We start from the raw sequence: 13,761 nt of genomic DNA, 5'->3' as shown, positions 1-13,761 counted from the left end.
AGACTTTTACATAGGGGTCAAGACATATAAATAGAAACAACCGTAGGAAGAACACAGCAAAACTGTGAAAGGAAAACAACTCAACAAATATTACTGGTGCTCACTACACGCCAGGCCTTGCCTTAAGGTCTGGGAACAGAGCAATAAATGACAAAATATATGTTCTCGTGGCGTTTCTGCTTGGATTGAAGCCCAGCTCTACCTCATCTTAGCAATGTGGTCATTGATCTCTATTTGAACAGGGAATTGCAATGCCTACCTCGAAGAGTTTGGGTGCAGACTAAATAAGAGGAGTCTGCGGAACTCCAAGTACTGTACCTGGTGTGTGGTGGCCTCCTCATAAAGCATCCTTTTACTTATTCAGAAGACAGAAAAGCAGCGTTGTCTATTTACTTGTTAGATGTCTTTACCTTTTAAGTAAGTTCTTGCATCTACAAAGCTTGTGATCAGCAGTTCAGCTCACACAGTTAGGGCTCCTCCACCCCAACCACCCTCCACTCTAAACAGATGCGTGTTTCCTGTGGACCAGAGTGAGTCAGACAAGCAAACAAGGGTAGTGAAGGTGAGAACCTTATGGTTGAAAATGCTCTCCCATCATCCTGGGTTCAGGCAAGTTCAATGACCTGAACTAAGGGCCAGAGAGTAATTTTCTTGTAGCTACCAGGAAAAAAAAAAAAAAAAAAAAAGCTACATCGACAACTGTCTGTGCAGCATTCACAGGAAGCAGGCGCTTCCCAGCTAGGACATGACTCAAGCTACTGGGTCCGGCTAGATGAGTGGATTTGCATGGTCCTGGTCGGACAGGACCCCAGGCTGCCAGGAGAAGACATTCTAGGTGGGAAGCTAGGGACTTAACTGGAGGCAACTGTAAAGATTCTAGATGAGGAATAAAAAATACAGAAGGAATATGCACAAAAATAAAACAACTACCACACAGGATAAATATGAAAATAAAATCTCAGGCAGCCGGGGTGGTTCAGCGGTTTAGCACCGCCTTTAGCTCAGGGCATGATCCTGGAGACCCGGGATTGAGTCCCCCGTCGGGCTCCCTGCATGGAGCCTGCTTACCCCTCTGCCTGGGTCTCTGCCTCTCTCTCTCTCTCTCTGTGTCTTCCATGAATAAATAAATAGAATCTTTTAAAAAAATTAAAAATAAAATCTCAACATGCAAGAAGACAATTAAGACTGAGAATGGAAGCACAGCGATGAAAGCACTCCAAATAGAATGAAAACAAAGGGGAATCAAGGCAAGTTTGAGAAAAATATAAGATGGGGGCTTGAGACACAGATTGCAGAAATTGTTGAAAAGCTGTAATAATTAAAAGAGTTTAATAATTTTGCGAAATGTGATTTCCAAAAGGTGGTGATGACTGAGGGACAAAATAAAGAGCCCAGTAACCTATCTGCCTGCATTTGTAGAAATTTGGCACAGGAAATATAGAGCAATAGGAAGTGATGGGGGAAAGATGGACCATCTAATTTAAAAAGCCAGGCATTTTGGCTACCCATTTATGAAAAATAAGGTGTCTGTTTCCTATACAAATAAATCAAGGCCCCACACTTGAAACTTTATAAACTTTAGACAAAAAACATGGGAGTGTATAATATAGGAAAAATTTCTCATACAAGGTAGTAAAAACATAGCAAAGAATTTGACAATAACTGCACTACAACCAAAAATAGAATAAAGCAAATTTCAGAGAGGAGCCAGAGATCAAGAAAAATATTTGCAAATATTTAAGTTATAAAGAAATGATAAGAATTCTAAAAGTAACTCTACAAATTCATGAAAAAGAGAAGCAAACAAGCAACAGAAAAATGGTAAGAGGCTATAAATAAGGTAATTTGTATGAGAGAAACAATTATGTTTCAATAATCATGAAAAAATACTTTAAGGTATTCAAGCAAATACAAATTAAAGTAAGAGGAACTTTCCATATCAACAGATTGTCAAATAAATAAATTAGCCCAATATACCCAAAGTTGGCGAGGTGGAATTTTCTCCCATTATTCCTACTGATACAAACTGATAAACCATCTTGGATACCAAATGGGCAAATATCCCTACAGTTGGACTCCTCTTCCACTCAGAAATTTCACCACTACTTTTATACTCTAGCTTAGAAAATCTCTTTCCTTTATCCACACGAAGATACGTACGAAGATGTTCATAGCCTTATGATAATGAACAATTGGGAGAAAAGCCCTAAATAGCCTTCAGTAGGAAAATGGACAAATGAATTGTAATATGTTCATAAAAAGAAATGCCATGTCCATTTAAAAGGAATGACTACGTCTATGTGCATCACTATGAATGCATTTGCAATACATGAGTAAAATGATAGAGTGAAAAATAATATATTTCTTCTTTTACAAGTGGAAGAACAAGCCAAAAAATAACATATACAGTAAACCTTATTTAGTCTTAAAATCGTGTGTTTGTCAGTGTGTTCATGTCTACATGTAAGAAAACCACAAAAACATGGATGGAAAGGATACGACCTGCACCGTAGACGGTGGCTGACTTTGGGGTTGACAGAGGAGAAAGAAATGAAGAAGTGGCTTACATGTCTTGAACTATATGAGGAATGTTTTATTTTCCTAAAAAGTTTCAAGCAAATGTGGCCAAATTTGCCACATTTTAAAAATATGAAGCATAAAGTGTGTTATATTATTTTTCATATGTTCTTGGTATTTCAGTAAAAAACCCTTGGGGATCCCTGGGTGGTGCAGTGGTTTAGCGCCTCCTTTGCCCCAGGGCACGATCCTGGAGACCCAGGATCGAGTCCCACATCAGGCTCCCGGTGCATGGAGCCTGCTTCTCCCTCTGCCTGTGTCTCTGCCTCTCTCTCTCTCTCTGTGTGTGACTATCATAAATAAATAAAAATTTGAAAAAAAAAAAAACCCTTAAAAGACATTTGGCTAGAAGGGTTCTAATACTTTGTTCTATTGTCAGGGAAGAGGAATTTCCTATCCATATGGGTAATCAGTCTACACGTCCCGGCTTCATCCCTTGGGTGGAGGTGGCCCCACCGGAGCCAGGGAGGCATGTTGTACCCACCAAGGCGGGAAACCATGGCTAAGTGCCACTGCCTCATCCTGTGTAATGGAATTTGCAACATCTGCATTCGGCACGACTACCTCTGTCCATGTAATTTTTGGAAGTGGTAGGGAGTGTATACATTTTTGAGCAGAAAATTTTGTCCTTTTATTTTATTTTGAAGTATTTTTATTTAGGGAAGCCCTCTCAGCTCCCTCCACCCCTTGTTTCATGTGTGTGGTATTTTGAGAATGAATCATGATTTTATTTCTTTTTTTAAAGATTTTATTTATTTACTCATGAGAGACCCAGAGAGAGGCAGAGACACAGGCAGAGGGAGACACAGGCTCCCTGTGGATACCTGATGTGGAACTCGATCTCAGGACCCCAGGTAATGCCCTGAGCCTAAGGCAGATGCCCAACCTCTGAGCCACCCAGGTGTCCTAGAATGAATCATGATTTAAAAAATATTTTTTGTAAGATGGGTCTTAGAATTTTGAACCTTCCTTTTCTTTCTGTATTTCCCATCACAATAAACAAAAAAGAAGTAGACATTAACGTGTTGCTCTACTTTAGCTCAAGAACTCATATACTAAAGCTCTTTGCTATTTCTAGAACAAAACTTTACTCAAATTGTTACTTGTTATGGTTGCAGAGTTCATTTTAATAAAGACATCAGTACTTCCCCATACCCAAGAGGAATTGGAAGGCGGGGGGGACTTGACAACTGGCCTTCTTTTCCCGTAGCTTTACCATTGTTCACGGTAGTGGCCGCGGTTGCCGTGGTGGACAGCGGCGATGATGGTAGAGAGGCTCTATTTTAGGAGTAAGGCGCTTGCTGAGAAGGTGAAGAGAGGGAAGAGAAAAAAATGAAAGGGATCCACAGGAGACACAGATGCTATAGCTACAGATAATGGGTTAGTCTCCGGATTTCCACTGACGGAATGAAGGAATTTTATCCAGGACACAATTCTAGTGGTAGCACAGACAACTGACAAGTTTTCTCCTTCATCAGAAGAATGTGTTCGCCAAAAATTATTCACCCTGATATTAGTGGGGTTTTTTTTGGATATATATGGATAACAGAAAACAATGGAATGTTTTCCTTTATCTTTTGTTACTTCTTCTTAAGGATATTTGTAGATCTTGTTTTTTATTTATTTATTTTTTTTAGATCTTGGTTTTAAAAAAGGATTCTATATATTTTAATATTAGAGTCTTAAAAGCATCGTATCTGGATTGGCCTTCTGTTGTTAAAGGCCTGAAGAGTGTTGGTGGGAAAGAGTACTTTCCTGCCCACGTCTCCCAGCCTGACCAAGAGGGATCACAGGACAGAAAGCTGGAAGGAGGTATGGTGGACCCATCAGTAGGACGTGGACGTCCTGGGATGGTGGACCCATTAGTAGGATGACTGTCGTTTATCAAAGAGGGACACTTTAGGAATGAAGAGGGTTGCTAATCGGAAAGACACCAATACAACAGGGGTAAACCAGCACTATCCCCCCAAATTGAGGCAGATTGCCCTCCTACCCACTCAGCCCCGATTCCTTCTCTTCTATGCTTTGATTTTTCATTAAGTTATGAAAAATGGGGCACTTCCCACAGATTCTGGGAAGGCATCTCTTTAAGGACAATGCAGGTGTGGTGCCTTAGCCAGCTACAATTATAATCTCCTGGGACTTATATGCAAAAATATATATGTGGGGACGCCTGGGTGGCTCAGCAGGTGAGCGTCTGCCTTCAGCCCAGGCTGTGATCCTGGAGACCTGGGATCGAGTCCCACATCGGGTTCCCTGCATGGAGCCTGCTTCTCCCTCTGCCTGGGTCTCTGCCTCTCTCTCTCTCTCTCTCTCTCTGGGCCTCTCATGAATAAATATATAAGATCTTTTAAAAATATATATATATAATCTGCATGAGTGTTTGGAGGAAGCTCCATAGACAAGATATAAATTTGAACCTTAACTCTGAGGGATGGGCAACTTTTCAAAATAAGTTCTGAGTGTAGGGATTGAACTTAGGCAAGACATGGCCTGGAAGCAAGTGTCTGGTTTCCGAGTTGGACCCAGAGTTAGAGATAAGGGGGAGGGTCTGGGGAGGAGGTAACCCGGTGCTTCTCAAACTCCAACCTGTGCAGGAGTCACCTGGGAAACCTGCTCCCGATTCAGTCTGGGGAGGGCCTGATGTCTGCCTGCGTGAGCTGCGGGTCCAGGGGCCACATGGGGGGGCGCAGAGAAGTGCAAACGGACAGCCCGCGTGTTGATTCTGGAACGGCAGGGCAAGATCTACTCGCAAGGCAGGGTATCTGGGCAGCATTTTTACTACGAGAGATTTTATTCAAATGCCCACAAAGCCCGAGCAGGGAAGCCGGAAAAGTGACGGGGAGCCGTGCACAACTGAAAAGCACAAGCCTGTCTCTAAAGGGGGGGCTCCCCTTGAGTGCCAATAACTGTTGACGTAGAATATGGTCCTAGCATTACCAAATTCCTCAGTTTTTCAAGGAAAGCCAGAAATTCCGATTTTATTTTTAATATGAAATGTGTTGGTTCATAAATCATAATTCTAAGGAAACACACACTCACACACATTCCATTGTGAGTCAAATACGTCATATTTTCCTGTTGGGCTTGGTCATCAGCTTGCAACTGCTTCATCTAAATTGTGGAGCAGGGTCCAAGAGTCCAGAGTGCGGTTACGGGCAGGTCGAGCCGTGACTAAGGGCCCCTGGGGACTTCCCCGCAGGATCCTGGCTCACCATTACCTACTCAAGTTCAGGAGGAGGCTGCGTGATAAGGAGTGGGGGTCAGAGCCCAGACACCGAGAAGGATGTAAATCAACTGTAGGAATAGAGACGTGATGCCAGGAGGTCGTGGGCTAGGTCTTCGTACGGTCAGAGTGGTCGGGGCCTCAAATGCAAGATGAGGATTTCAGATCATTTCCAATCAACGACTGAAAATCCCTGACTTGATTTCGCATCAGGGCAGGGCCAGGTGAAATAGGGAAGTTGTTAGGGAAACTAATAATTCAATACTTGGAATTTTGCTTTTGATCGTGCTTTAAAGTGGCCACGCGTGAGCGGCCGGTGACGTCCCGCTGAGGAGGCCCGTGTTGGGATGAGGCCGGGGTGGTGGCCGCTGGCGCCGGGTTTCCTATTCACTTGTCTGTTCCGGCGCTCAGCTGCAGCTGGTGCTCCCAGCGTCGTCAGGCGGCCAGTCCCTTAAACTCCAAGTGGATCCTTGGAAGACGGGGTGGCTGTGGGGCGGCCTGGGAAGAAGGGGGTGCAGGTTGGGGGGCGGGTCAGAGAGGGAGAACGAAGAGGACGGGGCGGCGGGCTGGTGCCGGGGTCCACTCATCTTGGAGACCCAGGTTCATCAGCAGGACGGGAAGCACCGGCGGGAGGAGGCACTTCGGGGAGTCCCCGCGTGTCCGCCAGGAGGACCACAGGCCCGGGCATGCACAGCTAGGCTGGTGTGGGGGCGCGGGGGGCTGTCGGGGGCCCAGGCTATCGGGTCCCCGCTCAGGCCATGACCTCGGGGTTGTGGATGGAGCCCCGCCTCGGCCTCCGGGCTCAACTCAGAATCTGCTGGAGGGTATCTGCTTCCCCCTCTGCCCCTCCCCCTGCTCACCTCTTTCTGTCTTTAAAATAAATAAATTAAATATATTTTTAAAAATCAATTAATGACCTAATTGAGCTCGTATTCACAAATTCTCTCCAGGGCAAATTAGGAAGTTTCAGTCAAGGCCCGGCTTTGTTCCATTGCTTTATTGTCAAGGTTACGGGACTTTCCATAAAACTGTCAGCCTGCGAACCCCTTTCTGCTTCCTCCTTTCAAAAGATAGTGAGGACGTGGCGTGGTCGCAGCTTCGGAAGGGAGCCCGGAGGTGCAGGGCTGCTGGGTGAGCAAACACCCTACGAGGGGGCGTCTGAGGGGAGCAGAGCTAGAAATTTTGCTGCCCTGGGAAAACCACAAATAAAACCCCTCATTAATCTCAGAGCAGTTTTGTACATTTGTCATAGGCAGCTCAGAATTTGCAGAGATTAAGCCCCGAGAGAGCAAAACGAAGCCACAGAATAGATGCGACTTGTTGACCCCTTAGGACAGGCCAGGTGCTTGCCTCAGAACTGTGTCCGTCAGCCACACAGAGGGAACATTTCAAGCGTTTGCATCGACGTGTGACCGATACGACCCTGCGCTGGTTTCAGGTATGATGAAGCCTAACGATGGCACGTTTGTCTGCGTCATGAAGCGACCACGGCGGGAAGCCCTGGTGCCACCTGCAGCCATGCAGAATCGGCATGTTTTTTCTCATGATGGGAACCTACGAGATTCACGTTCCTAGCATCTCGCAAATTCGAAATGTGTCATTATCGACGCGGTCACTGTACTGTACGTTGCATCCCTGTGGCTTCGTTATTTTACAAGCAGAACTTGGCACGTTCTGACCCCCTCCCGCGCCTTTGGGCCCTGCCCAACGCGCTCCCCTCTAGCAGCCTCAGGCCGTCCTCTTTGTCCATGGGCTTGGCTTGCCTTGATTTCCTTTGTTTCCGTGTTTATTCGCTCCCACACATAAGTAAGTCGTGTGGCACTTGTGTTTCTCTGTGTGACTTACGTCGCTGACCATAGGACCTTGAGGGCCAGCGTGGTGCCCAGCTGGGCGAGCTTAGCACTCTGTACGGCTGAGGGGATTCCACTGCGTGTGCATGTGTTTATACGTAGGGAGAAAACCCGCACGGCGTCCGTGTGTACGTGACACGCATCCCATCTCCATCCACACGTGCTCACACGACTCTGAACTGTGGGTGACGCCCCGCATCGGGTGCAGCCAGGCCCCCCGCAGGGCCGCCAGGGCCTAGGAGCGCTGTCCTCCCGGAGCCCAGGGGCCTGTCCCGCACTGGCGTGCCCGCCGGCCTGGGCGCCCCTGGGAGTCGGGGCTTTGGGCCTCCCACCCCGGGGTGCAGGCAGGATGGGAGTGGGGCAGGCCCACTAGCGTTAGCAAGGCTAAGGAGGGGCGCCAAGTGGCACCTGCACCCCCAGACCCCGCCCCTGCCCGGGTGCTCTAGGCACCTTCAAACTGCTGTTGGGGCTCAGTGTCGGGGGCACGAGTGGGGCAGGAGCAGAGGGGACTCTCCATGCCCACAGCCCCCGGTTCCCCGGAACCTCAGCCTCATGAGTTTTCAAAGCCAGACCTTCGGGGAGCTGGTCTCCCTGGTGCAGATCCCGGAGTCAGGCGCCTGGGGTGGGGCGCAAAACCTCCCACTGCTCAGGAAGAAACCTCAGACCTCGAGGTTCCTCCCAATGCTGGGTCCCCGCAGGCACATGGGGGGTCTGGTAGGACCGCATCTGTCTGTCCGTCCCTCTGGATGCGGCTCCTCCATCCTTTGTGATGAAGGAAGCCGTTCAGCTGCTTCTTAGGGGATTTCTTAGTTTCTTGGGCGACTCGTAGAGTCTTTCAGGAGAAATGATCTCCCGTGTAGCTGTGGGTGTGTCGTGTCTGTGGGAGGGGGCGAGGCCACACCCCCACCCTGAATCCGGATCTCAACCTTCTCCCATCATTGCCCTAAAACAGAAACGCACAATTTGATCCCTTCACAGACACTACTAAGAATCTTCTTTCTGTTGGGCCTCCTGTGCTTGCCCAGGGGCTCAGCCCCCAGGACGCGGCGCGGGAGGCCCTCACCCTGGGGGCCCCTCAGGGCCTGATCCCCTCACCTGGGCACCCAGTGGGGTGCCGGCCTCCCTCCTCGGAGACCATGAGCAGCAAAGTTCTCTCTGGGTCCACATCTCCCTGGTGATGGGAGGACAGGGAGGCCCACGTGAGGCGGGCCATGGCCCGGGGCCGGGAGGTGCAGTTGGCAGCGCGTGGGACCGGCTGGGGGGGAGGCAGCCCGTGACCGGGTGCAGGCCCGGAGCTGGGGTGCATGTGGGGGGCAGGCTCAGGGGTGCACAGGCTCTAGGCCGGGGGTGCATGTTGGGGGCAGGCTCAGGGGCACAGACGCTCCGGGACCGGGGTGCATGTGGGGGGCAGGCTCAGGGGGGCACACTCTGGGGCCCGGGGGTGCATGTGGGGGGCAGGCTCAGGGGAGCACACTCTGGGGCCCGGGGGTGCACGTGGGGGGCAGGCTCAGGGGCGCACGTTCCGGGGGGAGCCGGAGCTGTGCGCGGTCCCCCCCCACGGGGAGGTGAAGGAGCCCCGCGGAGGAGGACCTGGTTGGCGTCGCCTTCCTCGTGGCCTCCAGGGTTTGGGTCCTGCAGCTTCCCGCCTTCTGGGCTCGTTTTTGGGGGGTGCTGGGGGGGGCCGGGGGGTTTGGGGGCGGGGTGCTGGGGCGGAGGCCAGGAGTGCTTGCGGGGGGCGGGGCTGCTGCGGGGGTGCGGGTCCGGGCTCGGGTGCGGGTGCGGGTGCGGGTGCGGGTCCGGGTGCGGGTGCGGGTGCGGGTGTGGGTCCGGGTGCGGGTGCGGGTCCGGGTGCGGGTGCAGGTGCAGGTGCGGGTGCGGGCTCGGGTGCGGGTGCGGGTGCGGGTGCGGGTGCGGGTCCGGGTGCGGATGCGGGTCCGGGTGCGGGTGCAGGTGCAGGTGCGGGTCCGGGCTCGGGTGCGGGTGCGGGTGCGGGTGCGGGTGCGGGTCCGGGTGCGGGTGCGGGTCCGGGTGCGGGTGCGGGTGCGGGTGCTGGTGCGGGTCCGGTTGCGGGTCCGGGTGCGGGTCCGGGTGCGGGTGCGGGTGCTGGTGCGGGTCCGGGTCCGGGTCCGGGTGCGGGTGCGCCACGCGCCTCACCTTGTCTCGCCCGCTCCGCCCGCAGGAGGCCGAATGCGCCTACACCCTGGCCGTGGTGGCCGCGCTCTGGCTCACGGAGGCCCTGCCGCTGCCCGTCACCGCCCTGCTGCCCGGACTCCTGTTTCCGCTCTTCGGGATCACGGCCTCCAAGGAGGTGGGTCCTCCCCGGGGACAGCGCGCGGGACCCGGGGCCGCACGGCTGCTTCCGGACCCCGACACCCAGCCCGGAGCCCCCCGCGCCCCCTCCCAGCACCCGCAGCACAGGCGCCCCCGGCCGCACACCCCCCGGGCTGCGGCCCCTGGGGCGGGAGGGCTGCGTGGGAGGGCTGCGGCCACCCGCCTGCACCGGCCTGCACCTGCCTGCACCTGCACCCACCTCTACCCACTGGCATCCGCCTGCACCGGCCTGCACCTGCCTGCAACTGCCTGCACCTGCCTGCACCTTCCTGCCTCCACCTGCCTGCACCTGCCTGCACCTTCCTGCCTCCACCTGCCTGCACCGGCCTGCACCTGCCTGCACCTGCCTGCACCTGCCTGCAGTTGCCTGCACCTGCCTGCACCTTCCTGCCTGCACCTGCCTGCACCAGCCTGAACCTGCCTGCACCTTCCTGCCTGCACCTGCCTGCACCGGCCTGCACCTGTCTGCACCTGCACCCACCTCCACCCACTGGCACCTGCCTGCACCTGCCTCCACCTGCCTGCACCTGCCTGCACCTGCCTGCACCGGCCTGCACCTGCCTGCACCTGCACCCACCTCCACCCACCGGCACCTGCCTGCACCTGCCTCCACCTGCCTGCACCCGCCTGCACCTGCCTCCACCTGCCTGCACCTGCCTGCACCTGCCTGCACCTTCCTGCCTGCACCTGCCTGCACCTGCCTGCACCTGCACCCACCTCCACCCACCGGCACCTGCCTGCACCTGCCTCCACCTGCCTGCACCTGCCTGCAACTGCCTGCACCTGCCTGCAGCCGCCTGCACCTGCCTGTACCTGCCTGCACCTGCACCCACCTGCAACCACCAGCACCTGCCTGCACCTGCCTGCACCTGCCTGCAGCTGCCTGCAGCTGCCTCCACCTTCCTGCCTGCACCTGCCCCCACCTCCACCTGTCTGCACCCACCTGCACCCACCTGCACCTGCCTGCACCCGTCTCCATCTGCCTCCACCTTCCTGCCTGCACCCGCCTCTACCTGCCTCCATCCGCCTGCACCCACCCACCTCCACCTACCTGCCACCTGCCTGCACCTGCCTGCACCTGTCTGCACCTGCTTCCACCTTCCTGCCTGCACCTGTCTGCACCTGCCTCCATCTTCCTGCCTGCACCCTCCTCTACCTGCCTCCATCTGCCTCCACCTGCACCCACCTCCACCCACCTGAACCCACACACTTCCACCTGTCTGCCATCTGCCTCCACCTGCCTCCATCTACCTGCCACCCACCTCCACCTGCCTGCCACCTGCCTTCACCGGCCTCCACCTGCCTCCACCCACCTCCACCCACCTGCCACCTGCCTCCACTTGCCTCCACCACCTCCACCTACCTGCGACCTGCCTCCACCCACCTCCACCCTCCTCCACCCACCTCCACCCACCTGCCACCTGCCTCCACCCACTTCCACCCTCCTCCACCCACCTCCACCCACCTGCCACCTGCCTGCACCCACCTGCACCCACCTCCCAGCGACAGGACCAAGCCTTTCACATCCTGCATAAGCAGCTGCTTTTCAGCAGTTTGGCTTTACACCATGTAAAAAAGCAATGTTTGTGTTTAATGAGGACAAAGCCACCGTGTTCTCTTGTCCATGCTCCTGCCACCTCCAGAGACAAAGCCCAATGAACTTTGCTGTGTGACCCATCTGCTCTGCTGCAAGGACTTTAGTCCTGCCGGGAGGTGCAACCTCCGACGCAGGCCGAGGCTCCGGTGACCTCGGGGCTCCCGTCACAGGCCTGGCCACCCGGCTCGAGGAGCCGCCCCAGGGTGCCCTCATCCAGCACCCAATGCCCAGCGCCCAGCACCCAGCGCCCAGGTCCTTGGGGCACCAGGCCCGCAGTCCGGCGCCTGTGGACTCAGGTCTTAGGCCACAGCCCAACGCCGTGGGGCGCCTGTCTGGCCACGGGGTGCAGACTTTTCTTTTTACCAACCCGTGACGCAGGACAAGAATCTTTCTGGGTTTTCCCTCGTTTTCACGCCGTCCTTCCTCCTTTTGCTTTCATCTCTCTGCATCTCAGATCCGCCTCACTGTCCTCACTGCGTTCCCCTTCCCTCCTGACCTCCACGCTGGCCTGCACGGCCCGCTCGTGGGGGGCAGGGTCTCCAGGGCTGCGGCCGCTGCCCCACAGCGCCTGGGCCCGGCCCCGGAACCCCGGGAGTGCTCGCGGGCTCCCGGTGAAGGGCCTGGCGAGCTCTCGGGGACGACGTGTCCCTATGGGGCCCGCCCCGCGGCCTGGGGGGTTCGCCCCGAGGCCCCTCAGGTTCAGCGGGGACATGCTTGGCTCTTCGGGCTTCAGAACTGAGGGTGAATGTTTAGAGAGAGGCTGAGATAGAGACCGGCTCCCCGGAGTCGGGGCGCTTCCGTGCCCACAGGTTAGAGGAGGACAGAGCCGGGGAGCACGACAGCTGCCAGAGGGACCCTGGCCCTGGCCCCGCGGGCTGCGGAGGCCGGGCCGGCACCCCGACGTCAGCCTCGCCCGCTGGCCAGCCGGACCTTGGCCACCGGGCGGGGACTTCCCTCCAGGATTCCTGACAGATGAGGTCACTCAGGAAATAAGGCTTCCTGTGTGGGGGCCTACAACAGCCCACACGAAAATGCATATTATTTTTCAAAACTTTTAATATTTAAGTCATTCACCTGTATTTATTTTTTTTAAGATTTTATTTATTTATTCATGAGAGACGCAGAGATGCAGAGACACAGGCAGAGGGAGAAGCAGCTGCCCTGCAGGGGGCCTGATGCGGGACTCGATCCCGGGACCCTGGGGTCACACCCTGAGCCCAAGGCAGATGCTCAGCCGCCGAGCCCCCCGGGGGCCCAAGTCACTTATCTTTATTGAGCTCAAGTGTGAAACTCCGTCACTTTGACGCTCAGCGTTCCTCTAAACATCCCAGGTCACGCACACGCACACACCCAACAAGAGCAACAAAAGCCCCCTCGCCTTCCGCAGGGCAGTGCTGCTTGGATGCCCATAGCTGTCATTTCCTTCTGCCGCCTCCCCAGCTTGTCTGCACGGTCCTATGGTCCGCAGCCCTCGCCTCCCTTCCTCAACCCCCACGGCCTCCGCCTGCAGCATCACCAGCATCTTCACTCCCCTTCCTGGAACCCCCTCTGGTTCGTCAGTGACGCTTACAGATTAACTAGTTAATAAGTGTAGGGGGTCACGTGGGGAGCGCTCGGTGCACACGAGTCAGCACTATTATTTGCACACTGGCAGCAGTGAATAGGCCACTCTAGACACATTCGGACTGTTGCAAAGCTAAGTGAGTCTATCTCCCCTCCGCTATTTCAGCCTAAATTCATTTTAAACTTCGTGTGATTTTTTAAGCTTAATGGGAATTTACAGCAAATCAAAGTCCTTAGGTCTTTTAGTGTAGACAACTTCTCTTCAGCCTTGTGATCCTCTTTCCAGACAGTACGACTGATCTTTTACTAGGAAATATCTGACCAAAGGTACAGGGAAAGGTCTAGGGAGTTAGAAGATCTGAGCCTAAAACCTGATATTCAGGACACCCGGGGGGCTCAGTCACTTGAGCCTTCGGCTCAGGTCGTGATCTCGGGCCCCTGGGATCCAGTCCTGCGTCAGGCTCCCTACTTGGCCGGGAGCCTGCTCCTCCCTCTTCCTCTGCTGCTTCCCCTGCTTATGTTCTCTCTCTGTGTCAAATAAATAAATAATAATAAAAAAACCCACCCAACATTCACACTAATTACTTATATGACCCTGATCTGTCCCTCGGCAATGC

At 54.2% G+C, this 13,761-nt stretch overlaps 1 pseudogene; it reads left to right on the top strand.

The window, feature by feature from the left end:
* The window catches only part of LOC140596745 (solute carrier family 13 member 1-like), a 96,761-nt pseudogene that overhangs the window by 8,923 nt on the left and 74,077 nt on the right, over nt 1-13,761 (top strand).

Source organism: Vulpes vulpes, unplaced genomic scaffold (genome assembly GCF_048418805.1).
Source record: "Vulpes vulpes isolate BD-2025 unplaced genomic scaffold, VulVul3 u000000703, whole genome shotgun sequence".
In the NCBI taxonomy this organism is placed as follows: domain Eukaryota; kingdom Metazoa; phylum Chordata; class Mammalia; order Carnivora; family Canidae; genus Vulpes; species Vulpes vulpes.
This window is presented reverse-complemented; position numbering and strand designations above follow the sequence as displayed.